The sequence below is a fragment of the Ursus arctos genome, unplaced genomic scaffold, assembly GCF_023065955.2.
Source record: "Ursus arctos isolate Adak ecotype North America unplaced genomic scaffold, UrsArc2.0 scaffold_1, whole genome shotgun sequence".
In the NCBI taxonomy this organism is placed as follows: Eukaryota; Metazoa; Chordata; class Mammalia; order Carnivora; family Ursidae; genus Ursus; species Ursus arctos.
This window is the reverse complement of record NW_026622763.1, coordinates 79,636,730-79,660,301: the sequence shown is the minus strand read 5'-3', so window position 1 is coordinate 79,660,301 and position 23,572 is coordinate 79,636,730. Positions and strand designations below refer to the sequence as shown.

Below are 23,572 nucleotides of genomic sequence, written 5' to 3'. Positions count from 1 at the left end.
TATATGAGATATTAGGGGAGAGCATCTTCCCAGTTTAGTCCTCAACTAAAAAGCTCCTCACAAAATGGGGCCACTCTCAATCATTTTATTTTACCAATGTCCATATCAGTCTAAAACAATCGTCAAGCGATCTAAGGCTTGGGTGGTATCGTACAGCCTTATGGCGCTTGTCCTACCATCAGTTCTTCCTAGTAGAGCGGAAGAACACATCACACTGCCCCACAGACATTTTCATTGCTGAGTTCTGGTCAGTGGGTGAATAGCTGAAGCAGTATGTGCCATTTCTGAGCCAGTTTTTAAGTGCCTGTGTGAGACACCCCAGAGCTATCAGCCCTGATGCACCAAGCAGGACGGCCAGTATTCCAGATGGCACTGCGACAGATGAGAGGGCCTGTCACCCTGGATGGCTGAGTGACTTCACGGAGGCTGGTGTACCACAGAGCCACTGAGACCTGCAGTGGAGTTTGTATGAAAATGAACTGTTGTATTCAGCCACTAAGATATGGGGGTTGAGCCTATTCAGACACTAATAACTATAAATCAAGAACAAAAGAAATTTAACAGGGAATCAGTATTCTTGGAAGTGGATCCCACAGTTACATAAGTACTGGATATGCTTGCAAATAAGTATTTATATATATCGCTGTAAAAAGCAATAAAGTGGAAACCACACACATATACCTATAGGACCAAAACAAAACAAAATCTAAAATAAAAAAAGGAACTTCTAATATCCCTAATGTTGTGCACGACCTAGGATGACATTTACAGTGACAGTATCATACAAAGATTCAAGAACATCAGGTATCTCAAACAATTTAGTCGGAAGTAAGAAAAAGAACATGTTTCTTACACTGTGTTAAGAAAACCAGTGTAAAAGAAAAAAAAAGTTCCTATAACAGCAAGGGATTAATATCAATAAATGTTACATATGCAATTATAAAAATGTATGTTTAATTAAATTAATAAATAAACTTAAGTAGACATTTGGCTATTTTACCTACTTCCTTAAAAGTTTTCACATCCTCGCTGGGAAAACGGCAGTCACCTTATATTTGACTATGCCATTGATCCAGGCATATATGGTACATAGTATAACAAACATGAACTTCTTAGGGAAATCTAATAAAAACCAAAACAAAGAAGCGGAAGTGACTTCTCTCACACGAGCTAGCAGCAGAAACCTTATCTCGTCCCCCAACCACTACAGCCACTCCATAAACAGCAACACGTTGTATATATGACACCCGAGCAGCTCACTCGGCATCAAGCAGAAGGCCATGGCCACAGTGAAAACGTAATTTAACAAGCCTACGTAGCAAATCAAGCTGAGTGGTGCTGGTCCCATCAGGGTAGGAAAGGGCTGGTTGTGAACGCTGTCCTGCAGAGCTGCTCCGGCATGGGCGTCTGCTCCAGACAGGGATTTATATGATAATGTTTCAGTAAAAGCTTCACTAGTAGAGCAGAGCTGCCTTCCCTACTTACCCCCACAGATGCAATTTTTCTATAAAGGCAAAAGGAACAAGAGAAAAGAGAAAAGTATACTTCGACTTTAGTAGCACTTCTATTTCTCATTCATAACAATTCTGCAAACTCCCAGACTGAAAGAACTTGAAATTTATACTGCCCTTGTAGCCTATAAGTAAATAGACCGTTTTTCTGAACACTATTCTATTGAGATAAAACTTTAAAGTTTCTGTGGTCCTGAATGCATGCCAAACATTTTCCTTATCACTCTAAAAGTTCAGGTAAATGTATCATGTACCGCTTGCCTCCTAAGAAAGATTGAATTCACTGAAGTAAATTGGGTAGTTCTCAATACCACTTATCTTTATCACCTACAGTACTATTCTTCAACTGAGAGCACTCCAGTTCCAATGGTCTCCTTGTGAATATTATAGCAATTAAGGACACCACTTTAATGTATAGGGGAAGGGAGAATGATTATCGGTGGGATTGGGACTCTGGAATTAAGTTTAAACATCACAGGGAAAATGTTCTCATCTCCAGTGGATGGGAAAGATTTGGTGCACTTGGCATTATTATCAGGTGAGATTGAAAAAGAACATGTTCAGAGTTCAAAACTCAGTTTTAAATAGTTTCTCTGCACATTCTATAGCAAGTTGCTGAGACTAGTAGAAAACGTTTCATGAATTAATTTCAGGAAGTATGGAACCATGGAAATTCTAAGTAAATGTTTTCAAAAATCATTCTTATGACAGTGTCATATTTTGAAATATACTTCCACTTAACAGGGCAACATCTGCCTTTCTTTTCATCCCCTTTCTTGCCTTAGTACTTTTCTAGCAATGAGGTAAATGATGATGGCAGATAATAAATGCAGAACCATCATATTTTAGGTTTGGAAAGAATCTTGCGGACCATATGGTAACCAAGAATTCTCTGTAGCACATCCGATCTATGAATGAGATACTTGTCTCTGTATGAAGGAAGATGATACTCCTTTATGCTTCCAATTACGCTCCACATTAGAGCCAAACCCCAAAACTAATGAGATTGCTACCCTGATCAAAAATTTTCCACCAAACTAGTCAGAGTTCAAGAGTAGAAATTATAGGACAGTCTCACTCAAGAGCACAGACACAAAAAGTCCTAAAGAAAATACTAACAAATTGAACCTAGCAAGATATCTATCTATCTCTATCTCTATCTCTATCTCTATCTCTATCTCTATCTCTATCTCTCCATCCATCTTTTTAAATAAGACTTTTTCCCAATTTGGAACTACCCAGGAATGCAAGTTTGAACTGAATTTGAAAAGTCAATACAACTCACCATATTACTAGATTAAAGGAGAAAAACATTTAATTACCTCAAAGGATACAGAAAAAATTGTTTAGTAAAATTTGACATTCATTCATGCCAAAAACTTTTGGTAAACTCGGAATTGAAAAAACCTTCCCTAAAGTGAAAAAAAAAAATCTTCCATTTATTGTTACACTTTTCTCTCTTGCATTAGTATGTCAAGACCTTCAGTACAGTGTTGAACAGAAGTGGCGATGGTGGATGTTCTTACTCGTAACCTTAGTAAGAAAATAAAAAATTAACTCAACTACTTTTCACCCTGGATTATGGTATGTATGTGTGTGTATATGTATTTGTACACATATATATGTACACCAATGTGGGATAAAAATTAAATATAAATATATATTCATATCATAAATGTGTTGTAAAGTGCTTATATACATAACATAAATCATAAATATATACATAAAAGTCAAGTAAAAATCACATGCATGTGATATTTATATTATACAATGTATGTGAACAGCAAAAACACAATCAACAGTGAAAACTGAGCAAACTCTTAAAATCATGAATAAAATCAACTGCCATCACCTCTTCTAGTCAGTAATGGAGGTCTTAGCATAGTAAGGCAGGAAAGGGTTAATGAAGTAATAAAGGAATTTGAAAGGAAGAAATAAAACAATTAGCACTCATAAACGGCATGACTGTGTGAAACCCCTAAGAGAAACTCTAGTTAAATTATAACAGTTCACATAAGTGTTCAGGAAATTTTCTGGCCTAAAAAAAAATCCAATTGAATTACATGTTCTAGCAAAAAACACAAATAAAATATCTTAATATTCTTTGCAATTGCTTCAAAAATACAGGTATTTGGAAATAAATTCAAAGAAATACAAGAACTTTGTGAAGAGACAGATCATCAACCTTTACTAAAGGGCAGTAAGGAAGATATAAAAAGATGGAGATGGAGCATTATCATTGATTTGAAGAATCAGCATTGTTGGGATGTCACCTCTCCTCAAACTCATCTATGGATTGAATTCAGTCGCAAACAAAATGCAACGGGTTTTTATTTTTGAAATGTGACAGGCCATTCTAAAATTTAAGTGGAGGAACAAAGGACCAAGGACAGTCCAGCCACTCCTGAAGAAGATGAACAACATGGGAGACCTGTCTTGACAGATATCACAAGCTATTATAAAGGCATGGTAATTAAGTATGCATAGTATTAGCATAGGAATAGATAGGATGACAAATGAAATAGTTTAGAACATCCAGAAACAGACAACAGAAATAAAAAGAAATCTGAATTTTGACAGAACCAGCTGTGCAGACAGACAGAGAAAAGACAGACTTTATAATAAATGGTATCTGACAACTGCTCATCTGTATGGGGAGAAAAATTATACCCCTATCTCACACCATATGCAAAACAATTTATTCCAGGTAAAGTAAAATTTTATACAGAAAAAATTATAAACCTTTTTACAAAACAAAGAAGAATCTCCCTATTACCTTTGAATAGGGTCAGATTTCTTAAAGAATTATTCAAACATAAAAAAAAAAAGGTTGAAAATTGAGAAATGAAGACAAACAGGTGTGAAAAGACAAATCATCAAGTGTGAGAAGATTATTTCTATTTATATATAATCTACAAATGATCAGTATTCTGAATTTGTAAAGGGATTCCTACAAATCAATAAGAAAAAGTAAAAGCCCATTAGAAAAATGGATAAAAGTCTTGAACAGGAACATCACAAAAGAGTAAATCTGAATGGTCAACAATTATATTAAAATATGCTTAAGCTCGACTATAATGAAATATCTCATACCGTAAAGTTGGCAAAATTTTAAAATTGGGGAACATTAAGAATTTTTTGCACTTAGTGGTACAGAAAAAAAATTTGGTAAAAATTCCATGTGAAATAATATGTCATTATCTAATATATTTGAAAAGTGGCATGCTCTATGAATGAACATTTTTCTTCCCAGGTATATTTCCTAGATGGAACTCTTACACATGCTCCTCAGAATACATCAAGGTTTATAGTCACGGTGCATGTAAAAACCTTGAAATAACACCAGTGTCCATGAAAAGAAAACTGGACAACTACACAACATAGAAAAGAAATGGGTAACAGGTACATGTAGCAAAATGTATGCTTCTCCGGAATAACGTATCAAGAAGAAAAAGCAATTTGGAGATGGATTTTTATAGTATAGTCCCATTTATGAAGTTAAAAATCATATAAAACTAAACAATTTTAATCCTTAGGTATATAAAAATATGTGGTCAAATTACAAAGAAAAGCAAAGGAATGATGATTCAAGATAAAAATGAAATAAAGGCGATCAGCAAGGGGTACACAGGGGCTTTAAAGATAACGGTGTGTCCTTTTTTTTTTTTTCCCCAAATGAGGTGTTAGGTACATCGCTGTTCATCGCACTGCTACTCTTCATACCCCACATAGAGTTTTAGAAAAGTCTGTTATCTTTTAGGCTTGATCAACAAAGTGTCCTTCAATGACTTTTGGGAAAATGTCTGGCTCCTTACCTTGGCTATCTAGGCCCTTCCAGACCTGGCCTCCTTCTACTTCCCAGCCATCTTTCTCTATACTTCTCCCCTCATCTCACATCCCGGATGGCAGTCACACTCAACATTTTTCATTTTCTTGAACATACAATGATATACAGTTTGTCTAAAATATTCTTTCCACTTCAACTAGCTCAGTCAATGCCTCACTTCCTCTGAGAAACCTTCCCCAAATCTCCCATCCTCAGCTCTCTCCTTAGGTTAAGGGAGTCTATGTTGAGTTCGCATAGTGGCCTGTGTTCACCTTATTACACTTCAATCCATTATTGCTATTATTTTGTGTGTGTGTGTGTGTGTGTGCGTGCCTGTAACAGGCTGTTTGTGTGGTGACAGCAAAGACCACTGCTATCTTGCCCATTGTTACACGTCTACTAAGTAACCCAACATCTAGAACGTAGACGGCACCTGATAAATATTCCATAATGAATCAATGAACAAACAGATGAATTAATTCCTTTTTGTAGAAGCACATTTTTTCTGTAACTGGATAGACCCAACAGTTAAAAAATTATTTGTCATAGTGAATCTGCCTCAGCCTCCCTGCCACTTCACCCACTAATCCCCTTTTTTTAAGCATAAGCGTACTTTGGCACAGCGAGATACAGGACAGGTGACTGAAGTTGGGAGGAGAACCAGCCACAGATGAAGAGTCAAGAGACCTAGATTCTGGTTTAGGGACTTCGACTTCCATGACCTCTTCTAGCCATAATTTCTTCCTATGTGGTAAAACGGAATACCGTATTTTGTTTCACAACATCATAGAATCATGCAAATGCAAACATTAATTCTGCTATTAACAACAATCATCAGGTAATTTGGTTTCAAAATCAAATCTTCCTTTGAACTATCATCCTAAAACATGGACACAGCTTTCCTGTAAATTTCTGATTTCTCTTTTATTTTTACTTAGTGAGAACTAAGTTAAGTTCAGGAGTGTGATATGAGGAACAATCTCCAAATCTGAAATTCTTGAGCAAAGCTCTTTCCTTTTTCTGTCATGTATAGTTATTTAGTTCACAATTTTTTTTCCCTCTGAGAACATGAAGGCCCTCTTTTTCTTCATAGGGGACTTCAATATAGCCAAAAGCCAAACTTCCACTAGTAGCATGGTATGGCTTAGCATGCATGAAGTGCTAATCTGAGGTCACCTCTTGCTTGACCAGAGCTTTTTGTCCTCTTTGTATCTCTTGATCAGTATGTCTCTCTCTCTGCAACTTCTCCAGAGACCTTTCCCTTCATGTCCTCTTCCTCCTCCTGTGAGGTGATAATCCTCACTGGACTCTAGGTGTTACTCCCTCTTTTTAATTTTTTTGTCAGATTTTCTCCTATCTACTTCTTTCCCCGAACCCTGTTTTTCCTCTCCATGTTAACAATTTTTTCCTTCCAGTCTTTTCAATGTGACTTTGGGGATTCTGCTTGTCAGCTGGATGAACACAGAGGCAAATCCATGAACTCTCCAGAAAGAAGCTAATGAAATGAAAGAACCTCCCTCTATGAGGATCATAGATGATGTTTCTAACTTTTTCTGGCACGTGGTTAACATTCTTGTTGAATGAGAAACAGTGAAACAGGATTAAGATTCCAACTTGAAAAGACTGAATGAAAAGGCCTCAGTCTTGGGGCACTGAAAACCAGAAATACCAAGCAAAAAAGATGAAAATATATTTAGAGGTTATCTTATTTAATTTGCTCATGCATTCATTCAGTACATATTTATTGACTGACTAGACATTGTTCCAAGGGTTAAAGATACAACAGTGAACATAATGTACAGTGCCCCAGAGTTCATGTGCCATACTTTCTAGAAAGAAGGGAAGGCATACACATGAACAGTATGTGTCACCTTTATAATCTGTGCCCCAAAACTGCAGAAAAACTATTCTTGGACAAAGGTAACATGATGAAAAATACACTTGACGCAAGCACATATTTTATCAATCAATAAGCAGACTGTTCTGGTGATATGCTCAGAATTCAAGGGAAAATATCTTTCGAAATGATTTTATTCCCACAGAAAATATTTGTCTTTGGAATTTACATGTCACCCCAGGGCCACATATCAAAAACGTGTTTACTTGCAAATTAATTGCCTTCATTTTACTAGTAAATGCTTTTTTTTTTTTTTCTTTTTGGCTAACTCAACTGGCTATTCCATAGTGCCTATTTCTTCGAAGTCAAAGCTGTCCTCTTGCTGTATGGAGAGGCACCTTTGGCAGTTGTGTTAACTCTTATAGTAGGACTCTAGAGTGCCATTTAATACACCAAACCAGGACTATTTAGCAACCTTACAACAGAGTCCCTGACACACCTGGGAAATTTGATTCAGCACCTGTACTATTGTTTTAGGATTCCTCCCCAAAGGACACATTTTCTCCAGGTAATGAAAAATACCTTGAAAAGACAGAGAGCTTTCAAACTTTGCGGAACTGCACTGAGGGAGATATACAACAAATGGTGGTTGAGAATCTTATCACTGGAGTTAGAATTTTGCTCCTGCATTTTATGGCAGGAAGTAAAAGGCTGGCAGAGACATGGGAGAATGCTGTCCATCAAGTGTCTGTCAAATTATCCACTGCAAAGGTCATTCCAATGACAATTATTCTTCTAGCTGCTAGCATATAGGAATTTTTGCCAGAGATGTTTTAAAATTCCACAGAACAGACTGAGAAACACTCCCCCCACCCATGAAATCTAAAAGTCACTTTAGAATGCTAATAAGAATATATAATATTAATTGCATATTTTAGAAATGTAAACTTGCTAGAGGGGAGAACTAATTGCAGGATGATTTCCTCTTACTCAGAGATAGCGATGTGAGACCCACAAAAAAGGAGGGTCACCATTCAAGAGGTTACCATACTAGTCTTTACATTTAATTTGATGTATTACAAAACTAGATTTAAGAACTCAAACGAAGGTTATCATGGTTCATACTATATAGAGTAATGATTATTCCAAATTAATAATTGCCAATGCTGAACTAAATCACAGTTTAGGGCTGATCTGTGCTATCCATAACACTTCCTGGTTCCATCGACATGTTTTAAAGAACAATGACTCAGGGGCGCCTGGGTGGCACAATGGTTAAGCGTCTGCCTTCCGCTCAGGGCGTGATCCCAGCGTTCTGGGATCGAGCCCCACATCAGGCTCCTCCGCTGGGAGCCTGCTTCTTCCTCTCCCACTCCCCCTGCTTGTGTTCCCTCTCTCGCTGGCTGTCTCTATCTCTGTCAAATAAATAAATAAAAATCTTTAAAAAAAAAAAAAAAGAACACTGACTCAGACACTCCTTTTGAGATGATTATTCCCTGTGCTCTTTTGCTGACTTATATACCTGTATCCTCTGAGGTTTCCTTTCGGTCAGTAATGGCATCTGACAGGGCTTAGTGAAGTAAAGGAATCCAGTAACATTAGATTTGCCAACAGAAGCCACTATCAAAGATGCAATGGGCCTGCCACATCCATGAAGGTCTCTAGCACATGGCCCGAGTCACGCCCTTTTCAATACAATTCGGCTTCTTCCCCTCCTTAAGCCTGTGTCTGTTGCTTGTCCGCCTCCAAAACTCTTCCCAGATCTTTCCCCAAATGAAACCAGCTTGGTACATGAGGCTCCACCACTCGTTTCCACTTTCTTCAAGTGGCTTTTTACGCCACATTGACATGAGAAAGACCCTCTACTACTTATGGGTTAGATGCTCACTTCGGTGTCAGGAAGACCCTTTGTCCATTTGGTCAGACTCTAGCCATGTTCATGGCAAGAATGCAAACACTGTGAAATTTCCTCCTCCTTATTTTTCTGCATAATCTTAGTGAATTGTACTTGCTCCTTTGGACTCAGTGACTTCACATGCTCTATTTCAATTAATCAATTGTGAAGCCTTTCCTTCCAATTCCAGAAATTCTCTCGCCTTATATCAAGAATGTCCACTCAACCACTTAAGCATTTGGTCTTGGTACTGAAGTTCACATGGATTCTTATTCCTCAGAAAGATGATCTTAGGACTTGACTAATTTTGCTATTTGGGCTATAAATGATTGTCAAAGAAAGGAAAGTCAAGAAAGGTGGCAAGAGGGAGGGAAGAAAGGAGAACAGGGAATACAGGAGATTGGAAGGAAAGAGAAAAAAAAAAGGAAAAGAAGGGCTGAAAGAGAGAGAGAAAACAGGAGAAAGGGAGAAGAGGGAGGGAGGAGGGAAGGAGACTAAGCCAGAGAGTCCCAACTCTGGTAGTGCACAATAGTACCACTGATTTGGGGGCAATGCCTACAGGTATTATTAGCTGTGCCAAACACGGTAGAGAAGATTTTTTTGGGTGTTGAAGCTGTGTAAGACTGTTTGCTTGAACATGCTGAAATAAGACACCATGAAGTCCTCCGAGGTGGGGGTGGAGCAAAGGTGAAGCAGTTCTTTCCCCTAATGATTAGTCCATGCCTCCTTTCCATTGTCCCTGCCAGACTTAAGCTCAGTAGTTTCACAGGGCTCTGTTTATGGTACTACACCAATAAACCCATATCTAACTGCATAACTGGGTGGAAAGGGGGATCACAGTCTGTCTGACACATGCAATACAGAAATAACCCTTCTCTTTCTAACCACAACATCTGAGTCCTCATGTAAGAGAAAAGTCCCTCCTCTAAAGTTCCAGGCCCATCCCATTTCCTGCTACTGAATTAAATACTTCCCAGAAAAAGGACAACTCACACATCCCATAACATCATCTTTTGGCTTCTTTGTTACACATATTATTGTACAAATTAATAACATATTAATGTTACTCATAATAAATACAGAAAGGGAACTCATACTTCTCCAGGGGCCCTGGCTATGACTGATTTAAATTTAAAACTCCATGAAATCATCTTGCCATATCTTTTCTTGAGTATTACATGATTTTAATTCCATTCCATCCTCAACATGAAACGACAACAATTTCAGTGATAAAGTAGGAGCATTTTTACATCTGAACATACGGAAACTGTTTTAATTATTCTCAACTGACTAATGAACAGACTAAAAAATCTTGACTGTTATTAATACAGCTTAACAAAGATCTATTAATACTTGCCAGATAATGCAAGTTGAGATCTTTTTAAAAAGAAATGTATCTCATTATTGTGTTAATTTACCCATACACTGTAAATATAATAAACATTTTCTCAGATCTTGAATTTTTTAAAAATAATTTTGATGTAGATACCTTACAGATAATAAAAACACCTGAATATTTTCTCCATGCTGAATTAGCTCCACTAACTTATCGACTATATTTATTAGTTGAAGTGAATACCAGATTCTTTCATTTTTACTTTCTTTGAAAAGAAGTTTCTCCTCCCCCATATTTCATTTCCCCCTCTATCCAAACAACACACACACACACACACACACACACACACACACACACACACACTTCTATGTATTCTTTACCAAAACCTCAGCCTGAAACTTCATGAGTTTCAATCCACAGTACAAATTCAGTTGGTCAGGACCACAGTACAGAGTTAGCAAATATATTTGCTCAAGATCTAAGAATAGGAAAAATTAGAAAAAAAGGTTTAAGAATATCCATATTATTTTAGAATATAACTACCCAATAGGGAAATTCTTATATAATGTCTAAAAACCATCAACCCCAACCACCAGTTGCACGACCAAAACAACACTGTTCCAAAAACATTTCTCAGTATCAACACTTTGACTTCAAGTTACTGTGTTATGAAAACTCGAGTACAACTTCCTATAAAATACTCAAGTTGCCGTCTGCTTACACTCAATCAGGTGGAAAATGGAGGCAATTATCCAGATAATCCGAGCAAAAAAAAAAGACAAAAAACTCCCCAATTATGTGTATACCTTAGATGAAGTATTTTTAGTTTTTCTAGATTTAGATAATTACATCCATTATCCTTTTAGACATATACAATTTGAAATTCTCTCAAGTACAAACAAACAAAAAGATAATCCCTATGGGGTATATTATGATTTCTAAGACTGATTAATTTTCATTAGATACAATGACGAATTCCTTTTGAGGTCTGTAGTGATTTAAACCCTGAGTAAACACACACAGTTGTTTTAATACTGAATTGTTATACATCATCGACAGACAATGATGTAGTTCTCTACCCATCTCATAAGGTTTAATTAGAGAACTTTTTGTTTGTTTTGCCATACACCTAACTAAAATCTTCGAGTTTGACCTTAAAGACTGCGAGTGATAAAGTGAGCTGGTATTGGTGGGAAGTATGAGCCAGCGCCTCATGATAGAGAAATACAATTCAGGTGGCAACTCCCAACACGGTACCCTGCCCCTGAACTGATGTGCTTAATGTGGGGGTGGATTTGGGGGTACTCTGCAGCTGTGCTCAGAGCTGGTCATGGGTACATCCACTCCTGAGCCTCCCAGCTCAGTCTGTGAGTTGGAGAAAAGCGATTGAGCAGTTCCTCCAAGCAGCTGACAGGTGTGGTATAAACAATCCTTTTTTAGTAATAAGTACTTAATTTTGCAAATGATTTATCTTCTACACATTAGAGTGATTTCAAGCTTCTCTAATATCTCTCACATTCCTTGCCTACTACTGGTGTCCTAATGTGCCCCTCAATTAAAATCTTATTTGAAAAACAATTCATACCATCATAATAATTCAAACCAAGCAGAAAGAAAGAAAAAATAAAATGTTCCTTTCTCCCTTGCACTATGAGGCACACCTTCCAGAAGTTACTCTTTTATGACGCTGCTGTTCTTGACTCTTTTGGTGGCTAACTGCATATATACATTCCCGTGTGTGTGTGTGTGTGTGTGTGTGTGTGTGTGTGTGTGTATGTGTTCAGATGTAGCAGCATTCGATTCCTTGCTCGGAAGGATGAGGCATTTTCCTCATTTGCGCCTCCCTTCCTCTCTGCTCTAACCACCACTCTTCTTCTCTCACTGCCTTCCAATTTTTGCTTAAATGCTACTCTGTTTAACACTGGACTCCCCATTCTCCAAAACTCCTATCACTTTCTAACATACCACAGAAATAACTCATTTATTATGTGTATTGTCTGTCTCCTTCCAGGAGGTAAACTGCGTGAGGGCAGGAAGTTGTTGTAGTTCACTGTTATAGTCCCAGCAGCTTCAAAAATACCTGGCATACAGATAAGTATTCAATAAGTACTTGGTGAATGAATGAAGTTTAAATTAATTGCCATTTTATTTTTTAAATACCTACATTTGCTTGACCTGGATGGTCCAGCCTGTACGTCTCACTACCCCACCGTAGAAGACAAGGATATTAACATGAATACACATTCTATTTTCTGTGTCTTCCAGGGTGTGTTTTGTCGCAATAGTTCAATCTCAGTGTTGTATTCTATTATATGCTACACCACAGCTGCTTTACCATTTTACCATTAACGGACGCTTGAGCTGTTTTCAGTTAGGGACTAAGAGGAACAGGGATGCTGTGTGGTATCTTTTGACAAACATCTATACTCTTTGCTGCTGAGAATTACCTGTGTTAACTAAGACTGAAATGGCAGAGTGATAGAGGTTGTGAAGGTTCACCTCTAGTAGATACTGCTGAACATTTTTCCCAAAATACTGAACTAATTTAACCTCAGGTTATTAGTGATGAGGGTTCTAGTTACTGCACGGACTCACCAATACCTGGTGTTGTCTTTTTCATTTTAGTAATCCATGTATTAGTAGTGGTCTTGTATTGAAAAAATAAATGTAAACCAACTTTTTATTTTGGACCCTAAATTTATAAAAAGTTGAAAAGATAGGAGGGTGTCTAATTTTTCCTATGTTCACATCTTACCTAACTATGGTGCATATGTCAAAACGAATGAGTTATTGACACAGGATTATTCACTAAGCTACAGGCTTCAATTGGGTTTCCCTAGTTTTCTCACTAATGTCCTTTTCTGTTTGAGAGTCAATCCAGAATACCACATCATAGTTAGACATCGAGTCTCTTCCAGTGTGGGACAGTTTCTTAGTCTTTTTTTTGTTGTTCAGGACCTCGGCAATTGTGAAGAGGGCTGGTCAGACACTTTGTGGAGTGCCCTCAGTTTGGGTTTGTCTAATGTTTTTCTCCAGATGAGCCTTGGGGAAGAACATCACTGAGGTGAAACACTCTGCTCATCACTTTATAGGGAATATATCAGCTGACTTCTCCCTGGTGATGGTAATCTTGATCAGCTGGTTCAGGTAGCACTGGCCAGATTTCACCTCTGCACACATTACTTTTTCCCCCCATAACCTATATACTTGGAAGTGAGTCACCAACCTCAGTTTATACTCAAGGGGGAAGGAGTATGTGTATATATTATTTGGAACTCTTCTGTAAGGAAGATTTGTTCCTCACTGCCACCATTACCACCTTTATTTATTCAATCATTTATTTGTATCCGTATGAAAACATGTATATTTACTTTATATCTCGGGTTATAAGTCAATACTTTACATTATTGTGTAATGTGTAACAAAATACATAATTTTGTTCTCCATTTTGCAATGTGGTTTTAACATGTCTTTCACGAAGATTATATGACACTGAACCCTTTCTTATATATTTATTGGCCATGCAAATATCTATTTTATATGAAATGCCTTGTTAGACTTTTATTTTTCCCTTGAATTATCTGCTTTTCTCTTCCTTCTGGGAGTTCTTCATATTTTTGGGGCATGGCCTTTTGTCAAATATATGTATTACAAATATCTTCTCAGAGTCTACAGTTGTTTTCACTGTTTTAATGTTATCATTTAGTGGACAGAATTCTTTAACATAATCCAATTTATCTAAATTTTTCAATGGCTAGCTCTTTTTATGTCCTGAATTAAAAATAAGCCTAACTCTAAAGTAATGCATATATCCCTATATCATCTTCACAGTTTGTTTGTAGATCTAAATATAAAGGAATGGCAAAAGCAATCTGTCTTGTGCTGATTTTTGTATAAGGTGTGAGGTAGGGGTTAAGAGTATTATTATTTTCTCCATATAAATATTGAATTGACTGAGCATCATCCCTTCCCCAATGCACAGCAGTGTCAAATCTGACATAAAACAAATGACTATTTGCTAGGGTCTGTTGTTAAAAATTTTTATCCTATGCCATTCATCTCTTCTTGTGCCAAAACCATACTGAATCAATTACTATAACTTTATAAATCTTGGAGTCTGGTAAGGTACTCCCTCCCAAGTTTTTTGTTCTTCTCTAAGGCTGTCTTGTCAATTCTACTCTAGCATCATTTTTTGAGTTGTTCCCTTACATGTCTGGTGAGCGGTGGTTGCCCACTTGTATCTCTGTATGAAGTACTCAGTTGCTTAAGAGTAACAAGGAGCTTCAGTTGTTTTAAAGCATGTTCACTGACAGGTCTCACTTTAACAGGCATAAACAGGAAGGCAGGCAGGCAGGCAGGCTGTCCACCTCCACCCCAGCCCATCCCTCAATGCCGAAAGAAAAAGACTTGACTCTAGGGCAGCCTGAAATCTGAGTCATCTATTAATCTGACTCTATTTACTTTCCATTCCCCCTTCTTCCCATTTCCAATAGTTTTAGTATTCTATCCCCCTCCCTTTATTTTTATTTACAACTGTCATTTCTATGAAAGTTTGGGAAGGAGGAGACACAAAAGAAATATATTTAATCTACTTTTTGGGAACTAAAAGCTGATGTGATTTACTGCTTTACTTCTAAAGGTGATGGAATTATAGTCAGCAAGACAGGTAATTACATAAAGGTGGGTATTAGATTTCAGTGCACGGTATATATAAATATCACCCATGCTATGGGTCAATTTAAAACAAAATAAAGAATGAGAGCTATTGTACTGAATCGTGAACACCTTGAGGATAAAAGCAATTTTAATTTCTATTTGATATCTATATTCCAATAGAGAAGTTCTATGTGAATCATATAATCAACTGTTACTGTAAAGCATTTTTTTATCTATACCAGCATTTTATTAAAAAAAAAAAGTCACCTCAGAGACACACAGACTGGATATTTGTGCTGGCTGGGCTCCATGTTGCTATCCAGAGCTACTTCCCAGTCCTTTAAGCCCTGTTCTGGCTGCCAACAGGCTGACTTCCATTCAGTAACTCAGTCCATCACACTGGCCACTTTCCCTCTTGCTGCCTGTTGGGTTTGGACAGTAGGAAGGACCAGCTGGAGATCAGAGGATAGGAAGAAAGGGGCATTAGGATGTTTATCCCCCACTATGTTCCCTCATCTCTGAAAGCGGAAGCATTGGGCAATCTAAGATCACAGGTTCTGGTCCTCTAAGGACTTCTCTTCTACATCTGCAGCTCTCACCAGACTGCTAAGAATTTTCTCCCCTTGCCACTTTCAGGCTTGGGATGGTAAGGGTTCTCCCAATCTTTTCAGGACTTGAGTGCCTCGCTTTCATAAATAATCCCATTATTAAATTGTCTTCAAATACACCTTTGAGATGCCATCTGTTTCCTGTTGGCACCCTGACTGATACATTGTTCTAGGTCAGCTGCATGAGTGAAACAACATTACAAATAAATTCTTCTTCCATTGTGTAAAGCTATTGTCAAACATAAACAGCGAGCACTTACCAACTGTAAAAGAAAATTCTTATGAACGATATGCTGAATCAGGGTGAGGACATGAAAGTAAATACTTGAGTTAAGATAAAAAGAATCAAATCTCTAAAAACAAGCACAAAGGTATTATATGAAAACTCAGCAGCAATTATATTATTTTAATGTCCCTGAGTATTATTTTAGCTTCAATAAATCATTTTACTGTTTATCTTGTAAGCCTGAAGAGAGGAAAAACAAATTTAATTTTATGGCTTAGGAGAAGGTATAAGATGACCACAGTCTACGTTTATGAGAAAGAGAGAACATGGTGTCATGGGTTGAAAGTGGGGAAAGGGGAGAACAAAAATCCAGACCAAAATATTATTTACATAAACACAAGGAGATTTTATAATTTTCTGCCAAATGATCAATAATAAAGTTAATGATAAAAATAATAGTGACTTAGCACTTACTACATGGCCAGCACTATTCTAAATGTTTTATATTTGTATATATATGAACACTTTTGATGCTCACAGCTCTACTCGGTCATTACTGATATTACCCATTATCTATACACACACACGTGTGTGTATATATGTATACGGATGTGTATATGTGTATAGATAATGGGTTATATATTATATATATATATATATATATATATATATATATATATATATATATGGAGAGAGAGAGAGAGAGAGATTTTATAGAAGAAACTGAGACATACTGAGGTTAAATAATTTGCCAAAGATCACCTAGTTTGTAAAGGACAGAGTCATATTTGACCTATGTTTGTGCTCTTAATTTCTATACTACACTTTGGTAAATATATTTACATATTGTATCATCTATATCCTTCTTCATCCTTTTTGGAAATAATGTGTTGCATACTTGTTCATTAAGATACTAGAGAAAAAACAAAGTCAAATATATTCATGTTACATTTTGCATACTGAGAACCAATTTTTAAGAAGACATGAATTATAGACAAGAATTTTGCCTAACCTCATATAACTTTTTACCTTGTAAAGACAGAACATTATCATATCAAATTTATGACAACTACCAAACAAATGCTAAACATTATTTTTAAAAATAGGGCAATAAGGCAGTCAAGGAAGTTCTTTTAAAGAAATTTATGTTTTGAGTAAGTTTTTGAGGACGGTGATAATTGGTCTGAAAAGGAGAAAACGCACAACATTCATTCTCTAAACTTCTCTAAGGAAATCTTCCAAAATGGTCAAGATGCTCCTTCCCTATACAGTCTGCAATGTAGATGAATTCACATACACGACAATCATATTTAGACAGTTTGGACATTTGAATAGAGAATGGTGTTTATGAGTAAGAACAGAGGGACTGAAAATAGAACTTTAACTTTCTGTATCACATAAATAAATCAGGCTGAGATATAGCCTATAGATTGGAGAAGAAAAGATCACCCTTAGGAGTCCAGTCAGTACTTTATACGGCACTCAGTAAAAAAGCAGCAAGGAGTGGGTCACTGACATCTACCTCCAGTTTAGGGCACAATTAATTCTTCCGAACAGTGCATTTACTGAACTCACCAGGGTAGAAGTCTGGTCTCCAACTGTACTATCTAGAATTAAAAGAATACATTTGACTGGGGTGTCATTGGGAAGAAGGATGGATAGATGGATGGGTGAATAAATAAATATTCATCCATCAACCCATTAGGTCCTTGGAGACCTTCCTTGGGCAGCACGGGACACTGTTAGAGGTAACAGAAAGACTTGGGATCCTAGTTATTTCTGGTCACTTAATAGGAGATAAAACTAACAGTGCCCAAAAGAGTAAATGAAAATTGCAGAATCACATACAGACCACAAACTTGAAGTTTTATTATTTCCAGAACCTCTCTGTCAAACAAAGACCCAAATAAAAGATAATTAATCAAGCTTTGGGGAGACATCGCACATGAGTAATGACACACAGCGAAGCTTTTTGTGCACATCTAAATCTACTTATGAGGTAAGACCTTCTTTAACTATAAGGTTTCATAATTGTATGCTGTGTTATTATAACAAGAGTTGTAAATTATAAAAATGGAAACCTAACCAAGTTAAGAGATTCACCCAGTAATTTATTTTAAGTCAACTAGATTGCAAGCTGCTTGGGAATGAGTTCATGGCTTGTGCTATTTTATATTCCTCTGGTAGCCTAGCATAATACTTCTCATCTATTGAGCCAGCAATAAATAATTATTGATCACCTGAAGTCAGTGACAGGCACGCCACCATCTTCTGTAGCAATGACATCAGACAGACTGACTGATTTCCATAACTACATTCTTAAGCCCAATCATCGGAAAAGAGCAGATGTTAGCCATGCAAAGGCTGAGTTCTCTGCCATGAGGGCAGTTAATTGTAACACCCAACTAAAGTCGTGAGGTCAAAGGACATTATTCCTGAACTGTGACTAAAATACAAAGTTTGCCTCATGCGTTTGGGTCTCTGGGACAGAGAGTCTATTTGTTTTAAAAACATAAGGAGAGTTTAATTGATCATCACAATTCGGCAGAACCAGATGACACAAAGCCATTCCCCGTCCTGCTATCCATGTCATTTCTCAGAATAAATAATGCAAAAAGATATGGACAGGCCATTCTTATCAACAGTTTCAAGAAACATGGACATTGAGGTAATGGCTTCTTTTAACTAATATTATCTTAAAACACCAACTATAAGAGCTATGATTTTAAATAGGTTGTGGTAGGTAGAAGCCTTCTAACTTATTTTCCTTGATCATGCCATATTCCACACACATGCATTAAGTAATCCTAGCCAAGCCTTCCAAATAAACGAAAAGAAAATAGGCAAGATGTCCCACATAATTTCTTTTAATTTTACACACAGGAAAAAAAAAAAGTCCCAAATTTCTTCCATCTGTAAAGGAATTTGAAGATTTTAATAGAGTCTCATATTTACATAGAACAGTAATCAAGATTTTTCTGGTATTTTTAGAGGGTTACCTGTGTTTTCTGATAGTTATCAAGATTTCCCCATGAAGTCCATGAATAAACAGAATGGGCACCATTTTCTGTGTACCATATGATAGATGCATTGTTTCAATGATAAATTGACAGACTGTGGTGGTGGAATCTAGGAAGTTGTCTTCTTTTATCTGGCAAACATTTTAAAAAGGGTAAACACAAGAGAGATAGCTTTCTTATGGCAATTGCTAAGCAAAGGCTGTCACCTTTCCTTATCACCTTGGGATGTGAGAATGAAGAGATCAAGCTGTTTCAGTATTTCTTACTTTCATTTAGCCAAATCAAGATCTTAGCAAAATTTCCAAATAGGTATAGTGCAAGGAACTAACCAAATATGTGTATATTGGGGCATAATTTATCATATGGCTTTATCAGATAAAGCAAATGAGAAAATCCTGAGCCAGTCATAAAAGCGTGTCCAACTCTGAGTGACTTGTCCTTAAGATGGATCTTCTGTAAATAATTAAATTAGTCCCCCAGATGGGTAGAAGGGAGGGGGGGATCTTGTCTACGGGCATGGGCATACACACACACACACACACACACACACACACACAAAACACACAAATCCTAAGGGCTAAACCTTATATTTAAGTTGTTAGTATAAATGAGGCTTTACCACATACTGAATTGTTAGCAAGATTCCTGAATTTCACACTGCAAAAGAAAATCAGCATGATTATCATAAATAATTTGGTTAGGTGTGATTAGAAATTTATGAGAACTGTAATCTACGGTCACAAAGACTTATATATTTAAAAATCTGAGTCCTATTGTTAAGAATGTTTAATACAGATGCGTAATTTGAAAGCATTTTGAAAAAGGCATGTGAAACCCTAGAAGGCTGTGAAAAGCAGAACGTCTATCCAGAGAATGGAGGACCATTCTGTCTGGTGCTGTTTGGCTGTCTCAGAAAAGAGGGGTGGGGAACTGTTTATAAGAAAGGAAGACAGGGGTTGTAATGGCAGGTGGGAAGGGAGTAAGAAGAGACTATGGGTATGTATGTGTGTGTATGTGTGTGTTGGAGTGTTGCGGGGGGGTGGTTGTCCCCTTCTTTTAGTAAAAGAACAAACTGCAAATGATTTTATCAGTGGCCCAAGGAACTATAAAAAGTTGAATATGACAGTATGACTGAAAATATTTTCACCACTCAGGGAGTAGGCCTTTGCAAACATGGCCTCACTGGACTTACTATTAAAAGCAGTGTGCAAAAGAGGCCTGAAAACCCAGGGGTCTAATATCAAGCGAGCGGTAGGAAGGTGACCTTTCATTCCGTTTGTTTACGAGCGGATCTGTAGACTGTCTCTGTGTGGGTCCAGCATCGGCAAGAGGCCAAAGGGGAGACGGTGAACTTGGCGTTTTTTTGTTTTTTGCTTTTTTTGAGGTCATATAATCAACTTAGAAATTTATAGCTGGAAAACAACAAGAGTAAAAGCTTGCTTTTTATAGACTATCCTACATTTTTGGATAAATGGCTAAATGCAAATCCCCTTTATTTATTTTTTTCCATAGAGTTCAACCACCTTAGTACCAGTTTAAGTACTAAATTTAGCCATTGAATACAGCACACGAAATTGAAGGGACAAAAGGAGAACTGAAGCAGGTAGTAAAAAAGAAAATTAAGGCAAAATATAAAGATAAACTCAATAGAAAAATGAAAATAGTTCTGTTAGGATGATGGTAATGTTTTTTCTTGTTTAATATTCTATAATTTAATAAATGATATCTCACTTAAAAGACATTTATAAGAATACAGAATATTTTCAAGCAAATCTCACTATTATTTTTATAAAATGTTATAAACTGATTGCCTGTCTATGGAGTACGCCCGTATAGACCATTCATCTGCAATTACTTAGAAAAGGTAATGCCAAGCATGCTGGAAAGTTCTTATTTGAACTATTACCCACATCTGTACTTCACGAACACAAACAAAAATGACTCCTGTGTGGTAATTACCTTCTAACATTTGTTCAGGAGTTGCTTGTCTTTAGGAATTGATTTTATTTTTTCATTCAACGAAGTACCTCCGGCCCTTTCCGGAGTATTAAAACATTTTTAAATATTCAATATATAATCTGACTCCCCCAACCCCCAGCCACTTTCACCTACTGTGAAAAAAAACTAAAATAAAAACCAAAACATCAGGAAAAGAAGAATGATGCCAGAAATGGGTTAGAAACGCCGTGACCTCCTTCGTCCCGATTTAGTCACTGTCGTACCAGAAAGCATGCACACACTTTGTTGACTCTGTGGCTGTGACTGATTGATGATGGCCTGGCAAGGTTACCATAGCTAATTACAACATCATTCATCTAAGCCTGCATGGGAAGAAAATACCCGGCTCGCAGGGAAGAGAAAAGTCAAGAAAGGAAAGCTATTCTATAGCTGTTAACTTTTGAATAATCAGCCCCAACAGGAAACAAATAAGATGAAACTCAATGACCAAATTATGACTTATGGATTCATCCAAGCAAATGACCTCAGTTGCCTGGTAATTTCAACTCTGGTTTCACAGCCCACAGCGGAGAGCTTCCAGCAACGAGGAACCCGCACATGCTCGTGCGCTTTGTGGTCAGAATTCAAAGGCTCCGGCAGAAGCCCGGCCCAGCCCTGAGCTTTCGTTCTGCTATGTGTGTGGTGTGACTGTGTTTGTCTAGGGTCAGATGCCAATACTTAAACTCACATTATGGGCACAGCAGCTACTTACACATTGCAGCCTAATTAAAGGAATAAACTTCCCCTTCTTTATTTTTTCCTGAAGATCAGAGCCATAAAGGGATTTGGTTTCCTTAAAAATTCAGACAAATGTTCCCATATGTTTCCCTTATGCAGTAAATTAGTCAAAATCAGATAGAAAACGGTCACAATTTCCAACACTCATCTACGGCTATATAATTTTTTTTTCCCTGAGAACTACTGAAAATAAAGACAGGGGAACTCAGTGTTTTGAAAAATAATTATATTACAACAAACACACAATCATAATTTCCATTTCAGTTTTGAAGCACAAACACACATGGAAACAATAAAGCATCTGAGGCACCTTTCAGCTTTCAAGTCTCAGAAACAAGAATCACTTTCAAATAGAAAGTAAGCTCATCTTCAAAGTTTAACACACGAGAGGGGAATAAAGCTAACGCTATTTCAACTCCAAACTTTAATCAGATTGCTTTATATCTGGGTAACACAGATCACAAGACTGGTAACAACCAAGTCCCCAATACGTTTTATCCTGGCACACTGTTTAAATTACATTGCTAAAATAAGTATAACTAAAGAAAATATTTTCTCACGTAAGCTTGAACCCAAAATAGCAAGTTTCCGTCAAGAAGTACTGAAAAACATTATCAAAAGATCCAAAATAAAACTACTAATGAACTGGGGCCATGGGACAGAAATTGGCAGGCACGTGGAGTTGGATTCAAATTCAGTGTGGTATGAATGAAACTCTCCTAAGACAACCACAGCTCATCAGGACAAGCAAGGTGTATTTTACAGATGAGAAAACTGTGGGGCAAGGACACATGGTAATGACACATCACGAAGTGACCCGGATGGTCTCAACTCAAACATTCACTTCTATGGAAATGACAGATGGGTCCTGGTTTATTGTTTGTTTGGAAAGATGGGGCCCTGATGTAGATTAAATGATTTACCTGGGCGCACAGCTAGATAAATACTGTAGGGTCTGGGACCAGCTCCACACCACTGGTTCTCAAGGGACAAGGATGGGCCAAGCTTGGGGCCACGATCTCATGACATCTTCTGCGAACAGAGGGTGAGCTACCACAGATTTAAAGGCAGCAAAGGAACTACTGACAAGAAGGCTAAAAGACCCTCACTCTTCCAAATTTCAAAGTAATTGTCCTAATGTGTCTGATGTACAGAAGGCCCTATGGACAGATACTTGAAATGTCAAAAAGAGTACAACAGCATCCGCAATACAGGAAACAAACAAACAAAAAAACAAAAAACCCACCTCTGTATCTCATTAGCACGTTGGTTTGGGTGCACTTTCCCCCCCAAACACATACACATGCATGCATGCAGTTGTGTGCAAAACTACAAGAGATGAGCCAGAAGCAAATTCTTCTTTTTTTTTTTAAACTTATGGAAGGATTTAAAAGAAATTTTCTCCATCTAATTTTCTGGTCTTTATTCCCTTATTAGCTTTTGACTTACAGCTATTCATAGTATCTATTTATTAATTTACACTCTATCTCAATTCTAAAAGGATATGAGGTGGTATTTTATCACATACACTATTCAAAGACACGGTAATTGAAATTTACAATTAATCCCAAAACTGTCATGTAGTTGAAAGAGCCCTGTATTAGAAGCCAACAGACACAGGGTCCAACTCTAGTTCTTTACCTAACAACCAGTTATTTGACATCAGAGCACACATTTGCTTATTTGTAAAATAATGTTAATTGTCTAGAGAACTGCTAATTATGAAGTTCTATGGAAATGTCTAATTCCAGGCCAGCATTTTACAAAAGCTGTTCTCAGGGGCACTAAGAATTCTTTTGAGTGGAAGTGGGTTTCTTCACTGTAGGACTTCTAAAAGGCATTAGGATTCCCTGTTGTCTACTCAAGAGCCTTCTGCATCCCTTTCTTCCCTGCCAGCATAACCAATCCCATCCATACAAAGA

The 23,572-nt window shown here is 37.1% G+C and overlaps 1 protein-coding gene across 7 annotated transcripts in view; it reads right to left on the bottom strand.

Annotated features, from left to right (window-relative positions):
- The window catches only part of PARD3B (par-3 family cell polarity regulator beta), a 980,939-nt gene that overhangs the window by 560,059 nt on the left and 397,308 nt on the right, over positions 1-23,572 (bottom strand). The window lies entirely within an intron of this gene.